Source organism: Nestor notabilis, unplaced genomic scaffold (assembly GCF_000696875.1).
Source record: "Nestor notabilis isolate BGI_N333 unplaced genomic scaffold, ASM69687v1 scaffold21177, whole genome shotgun sequence".
In the NCBI taxonomy this organism is placed as follows: Eukaryota; Metazoa; Chordata; class Aves; order Psittaciformes; family Psittacidae; genus Nestor; species Nestor notabilis.
The window spans coordinates 34,280-41,467 of NW_009935398.1; positions in this window are offsets into that span (position 1 = coordinate 34,280).

Sequence of the window (7,188 nt, forward strand, 5' to 3'; positions counted from 1 at the left end):
TTAAGTCTCTATTTTGCCAAACTTGGCAACAATATTTCAGAAGAAAAACACAGCGGTTGCCTTCAGGTTTATTTATGGTTTTCTTCTTCCACAAAACAAACACTTGCCCTGTGATATTAATCAAACCCTTTAATGACAGAACATCATTTGAAAACTCAAAAGGAAAATATAATCAGAATTCAACATTCCGCAACTCTCCCCCAAATATATTCAAATAAACTGGCTTTAACTGTAGGCAAAACTTACTATAAAATGCCCACTTCGAGCTTCATTGCACATTGAAAAACTTCTGTGAACCAACAGTCTTAAAAGCATGGAGAGGATCATACATCATCTATCCAAGTTCTTCACAATGGAGTCCACCCATGTGGTCTGATAAGATGATCCTACTTTTCATTTTTAAGTAGTGAATTTAAGTAATAGGTATCCTCCTTCAAAAACAATGCTCTTTAAACATGTATCATGCATATGCAACTTGACATGCCGGGAGTGATGAAACAGGTATGCAAGTGAAGTAATTACACAGCAGCATAACTTACACAGCACTTTATTCCTAATTTTGTAGTTACAATTTCTAAATTGCCTGCACTCCAGAACCCAAGTTTTAGGCCAAATAATTTACATACTGCATACATATTTTGGTGTCTGTGATGATCAAAAAAGCCCCCAAACCATGCAATTTCTCTAATGTTGCAACATGTCATCGATATAAAAGTCTGACACAGTGGAAATGACGCTTAAGGCAACACAAGGGAGTAGAGTACTTTGTACAAATGTCTTTGACTGCAGAAGTGCATATGGAAAAGTGCTGCACAGCTTTGGGCTTCTAGTGAACAATGTGTAATTATATAAGTCAAAATACAATCCAAATGTCAAAACACAACTCAAATGTTAGTGAATTTTCAGGGTATAGTTAATCCAGCATCCATAAAAAGCACAAGATAACAGGATACAGGAAATGCTGACATTTCCTTCTCCCTTCCCATTACCTCCTAAAAATCCATACAGAAGACAAAATGCAGTTAGGATAGTCCATTTCATAAAAATCATTCCCTCCACTCAAATCTGTGCATGAACCAAGTCAGTCTACACACAACTGCCAAATCCTGTTTCAGTTCTCTATAGCCAGGATGGAAATTACAATGTTGGGGAGCAGGGGAGATAGGACAACTGACTAATTTTGTGCTTATAGGACTGAATCTTCAGCTGTTTAGCAACAGTGATAGAAAAATCACAGCCCGACTGTTATAGTTTCTTCTGGTTTAACTCATTTTGTTCTCGAAGGGTCTGTAATGAAAGCCACCTTCACAAGGATTTTTCCTGTGTTGCCATTACAAGGGAGAGGCAGGCAGCATCCATCGGTAAAAACCACATTCCTTCTTGTTTGCAAAAGCATCTCAAAATAACTGATACGAATCACACAGCCACAAAATGCAGCACAACAAAATACTCAAGACTGCCAAAGAAACCAGCTCATTTTGCATAACAATTGTTCTCTGGGTCTGCTCCAGTTGCAATTTTATGAGGCCAAATATGACTGCACAGATCAAGGTCTAGAAACAACCTCCAAAGTTTAAATTTATACCAGGTTTACCCTAGAAATACTTAACTATCTTAGCATGTTATTTGTTTCCTGAATAATGTTCCACCCTATTTTCAGATTTTGAATTACCTGTGCCAAAGAAACAAATTCATCTGATTGTATGTAACGATTCCATTTAAAAATAACTGCATGGTAAAACTGCCAGTCAGGATGTTAACATTAAGGCAGAAGTTTCTTCGACTACACCTTTCCTATTTCTAGAGGTTTAGAGCCTAAGTCTTAAGAGCCATAACAGGAATTCAGTATACACAGGCAGACTGAAAATATTTTGTTTTATATATATGTACAGTCTCAATTTCTTTCACCCAAGAACCTCAGAGACAACAGAAATTAGCACTTAATATAAAGGGGAAAACCTTTTAACAAAAAGCAACTACATCTACATTCAAATGCTCAACTTGCCAAAATAACCAGCTGTAGAAAAACGTGTTCTGAAACAAGCCAAATACCACCTGCAATTTTAAATAAACAGCCAAAGTTTCTGTCCTTGTCTCCCACGTTGGCTGAATATAATCCTCTGAGGCTCCATCTATGCTGCCAAGCAGCAATGCAGTCAGGACAAATTGTAGAGCAGAGCACCAACATCCACGTGGTTTTTAGAATATCTATTGCCTAATGACACAGGTAGTATTTATATTTACACCTACACGCACATGTTCTACTTGCTTGGTCTTGTAACTTCCTATTTTTCAGAGGAAGAACTTAATACTTGAAGTATCAGGAAACAAATGTTTCTATTCAGTTAATGACAACCTCCAAAAATAGCAAATACAGTTTCATGTCTTAGCAGGAATCTCCATCTGGTGAGAGAAAAATAGAAGTACTCACATAAATGAAACCATTTTAATAACTCTTGGGCAGTTTCACCTCACTCAGACTGCTCACATTTTACTGCACAGCTGGGCTCAGATGGCTGCAAGTGGCAGAACACCAACGATGAAGAGGAACATCCCAATGCACACTAATAGATTTGCAAAACCCAGGTTCTTTTGGCTTTAGAGCATAGCTTCATTCCTTGAAAACACTGATAAAAGAGCAGCAAAAGACAATGCTGCTCTCAAATGTAGCACCTCTGCTGGTAGATGAGCATGGGACTCAACCCCTCCCAGGTTTAATAAATAAAACTTTTCAAGAGAAATATAGCACTACTGTTGAACATGTATCAACAGGTTCACAACCCAAAAGTCTCCATTTCATTCAAGGAAGTAGATGGTATTTGAGTAAATAAAAAGACAATTCCTGAAAAGCGATTACATTCGCAACACAATTTCCTGAAAAACAAAACAAAGAAATAGAGATCTAACTTGAAAACCCATTACCCACACCCTCCTACTGCTAGTCTAGGAGTCAGCCAGCTGATTCCAAACCAAAGGTAGAGGGCAACCGCTGCATTGTCAGAGGAGATTCAAGGGTCCTGAACCCACCTCCACCCACTGCTCCCACACTCCAAGTCCTACCAGGTCTCAAATGCTGTCACTGACCTGACCCCTTCAGTTCACCCCAAATGACATTAACTTGGACAGGCAAATCCAGCTGGCGAGTTGTACACGAACCAAAAAGGAACAGCCTACCTACAGGAAGAACTGCCTCAAAAAGCTTCTTAGGTTCCCTAAAGCTACTTTGCTCTGTCACACACTTGGTAACAGAGGCTAAGACTACTATATTCCACAGTCTGTTCTCAGCAGCTAGGTGATGTAAGTTTATCATCACTACCAACTATCCAAGTCGTCAGGGAAGAAAAAAAAAAAACCCGAAAGTGTTTGCACTAAGAATTCCCAGGCTGCACTGGCATTAAAGATGAGCCGATATACAAAATTATAAATTATAAATTCTAGACTGAAAAGAAACAAGAAATATCCCACCTGCAAGCATTAAAGACTAGGCAAATTCTGAAGTTTTCAGAGCTGCAAAGGAATATACTGAGAATTCGTGCATCGCTATATTCAAATCAATAGCAGAATTTGTAGAGGCAGCTTCTAGAGCTTTGTTACCATGCACTGGAGGGTTTTGAGTATGAATTAAATAGATTAATTTTTAGAAAGGTTACATTTTGCAAGGATACTTCTGGTCTGATTAATTTCTTTGCAATGGTTTCTACTAGACATCAGCTAAAAAAAAAAAAAAAAAAAAAACAAAAAAAAAAAAACACCAAAAGGGACTAACCACCTGAGAAACAAACATTCTGAAGCACTCTTTTAGCAAAGCCAAAAGAAGTAACAGTGGATATCAGATTTCCAGTTTAACAGAAATCTACATGGGAAATAGCTCTAGCTTTGGCTTTCAAAGATGGTTTGTTCACGACACATACATCTAAAAAGCTGAAACAGTTTGTCATGTATTTCACAACACTAAAAAAAAAAAATAATTAAACTAAATAAGACCAGTTTGTATTTTAAAAATATACCCCAAGAAGTGTTTCTGAGTAATTCAACACTGTGCTAATGTAATATGGCTAATCATGTTAACCATTGTCATGTTAACCATTAAAAGAAAGGCAATATTTTCCACTGACAGTCTCACACTACAAAGGCTTCTAAGAAAAACAGAAAATCTTAATGACTAGCCTTCCAGAAAACAATTACAGTACACAGCGGCTGTGCCTGACCTCACTTCCTGACATAGTAAAAATGCCGAGACTCTGGAAGACTGAAACATTGGCCTTCCCTTTTCTTCAGCCCAAATTCTTCTCAACCAGTGCTGCAGTCATCCTGGACCCTGGCCAGCTCCCGGGGATCCGCACTGAGCTCAGTGTTCATTGATTCATGCCTACTCCCTGCTAAAGAGAAAGCTGGGCTATTAAACAGCTATTATGCTCCTAGACAGAACTAGGGAAGCAAAGGCAGGTAACTGAAGTCTCTCTGACACTAAGATCATCGTACCTTAAGTCTGGAAAATATCATGGATTTTCATGAGACATTTTAAAATTAGAATCTAAAATAGTCTGAAATAGTTTCAATCCAAAGTGAAATAAACAAGTAAGTCCGGTACATGGAGGGAGTTACTAACAAATGTTTCTAGTGGCTTCAGTAAACAATGCTTACCCCATTACAAAGCCTCCTTTAACCACTCCATAGATTCACAGAATGGTTTGGGTTCGAAGGGACCTTAAAGCTCAACCAGCTTCAACCCCCTGCCATCAGCAGGGACACCTTCCACTCGACCAGGTTGCTCCAAGCCCTGTCCAACCTGGCACTGAACACTTCCAGTGTTCCACAGCTTCTCTGGGCAACCTGTTCCAGTGTCTCACCACCTTCACAGTGAAGAATTTCTTCCTAATATCTGATCTCAACCTCCCCTCTGTCAATTTAAAGCCATTCCCCCTTGTCCTGTCCCTACATGCCCTTGTCAAAAGCCCCTCTCTAGATTTCTTGTCAGCCTGTTTAGACACTGGAAGCTGCTCTAAGGTCTTCCTGGAGCCTTCTCTTCTCCAGGCTATCATTGGAATTACAACCTTTAATCATATTAATAGAATATGAGATTATCTATTGTGCAAATGTGTAGCAACATTATGTATTTAGCAAGGTTTGAAAATCCTGTTATCTCATACTGAAATATTTTCCAAGAGAGATTAAAAATCTCTCTCCAGAAAGATATCACAAAGAAACTAAATGGGGGGAACAAAAATGGATTAGCTCCATTCCACTGGCCAGAGCAGAAGCTGAACAGGTTTCATAAACAGTAAAAAAAAAAAAAAAAGTTCATAATCCCACACAGCAGCTATCACAAAGACTATTTTCATTATAGTGCTGGATTTAATATGGGAAAGTTCCTATTCCAAGGAGCTTAAGTGGAGACTTTTTTTTTTTTTAAATGCAGTATGCCTGAGTTAGAAAGAACAATGTGTCCAGGACCAGAGAGGAAGTCTGATGGAGTGCTAGAAATATAGCTCAGACTTCCTGATTTCTAGGTTCAGAGCCTTATGCAACCTGCCAGCCTGATCAGAAGTTTACATTTACTGCGGAAGTAAACTAGTACTATACTGCTATTTATTAAAAGCAGTACTGTAGAAAACCCTAAAGGTTTATTAATAAATTTTTATATTACTAGAATTACTTTACACACACTCTAACTTGACAAGTTACATTTTGCATCAGTATTCTCTGAAGGTTGTTAAAAAGAACACCAGAAAACCCAAACAAAAGTCATCCCCAACCTCAGGCTAAGGAATAGCCTAGTCATAAAGATTAAACCTTATTTATGAATTCTGAAATCCCTTCAACCCTCTGATCTGAAATTCATGCCCCACACAATTTTGAGGTAGGAAAGATTTTGGAAAAATGATACAAGCTACCCTCTCCCACCCAAGTTTTTCAAATAAACAGTATTAACAAGGTAAGATATCATCCCGATCCTTAAATAGTTCTCCTCTGCCACAGGACCACACATGAGACATTCTAGGTGGACTGGTTTACCTTTAGCAAGATTAAGGGAACAAGACTTAACAGAACCAGATGTAACAGAACCTCAGTTACAACTTCAGCTCTGAAGAGAGACCACCACTGCTCCATAATAGTCACCTGTTCAAAACTAAATACACGTTTTGATTAAAATGTTGGGAATAATTTATGACACCCAAGCGAATCTGTCCGCACCATCTTGTAGGAAGTTTGGCTTCCAGCCAGAAGAGTACCACAACTTTGATATTGAAAACATTCTTCATGACTTATCCAACAAATGTGCTCTAACATTTTTAATACTTGCAGCTGTAAAGCCTAATGTCATTTTGATCTAGATCTTGCAAGGACCTTGCAATTTTCACCTAGGTGAGGTCTGCGGCCCCAGTACAACAAAGAAACTCAACAAACCACCCACCCAACTCCCCATACATACAGTTCAAGGTTTCCATGCTCTGCACTAAGTGTTTTCTTCTAAAAACTCTTTTAAAATATTCTTCTCTTTTGACATCTAAAAAGTGACAATTCCAAAACATTTCTCTGTTTTCTAACTGTTACTTAAATACTTAAAGCAGTGTTCATTGTTTCCAAGACAAAATGTAAGTGACCACAAGCCTTTCATCACTGTCCAGACAGACCTTCTGCCCTCACAATGACCATCTGTGGACCAAATACATCAGGCCAGGCACCAGAAGGACCTCTAGTGCCTTCCTAAATGCTGCATGGAGGAATGACCCATGGAAGGGGGTGTGAAGAGGTAAATGCTTTATAGGAGAGCAGGGACAGGATGCAGAAGCAACTGGCAAATTACAGAAGGAAATATTTTTTCTAAAGACAATTTAATTAAGTATTAAAGCTTATCTCTCAGGTTACTGTGAGACATGACTGCCCACAGAAATTCTCCCTGAAGGAGAAGTGAGACGGAAAGCCCTCATATCACCAAAACACTGCTAAAAATGCATTGAAACACCAGATACAACATACTAAGACACTTGGGAACTCTGACCTAAGAGATAGTATCAACTTTTATCCTCCCGTAGCAACATGGATGAGGTTCCTGACGTGACTGTGCCAGGAAAACAATAAAAAAAGAATTGCTCCCCTCCACCGGCAAACAGAAACTACAGCAGCAACCACCCATAGGACTGAAGAATTCTTTTCTAGCCTGAAACTACATCCCTCCAGATTCGA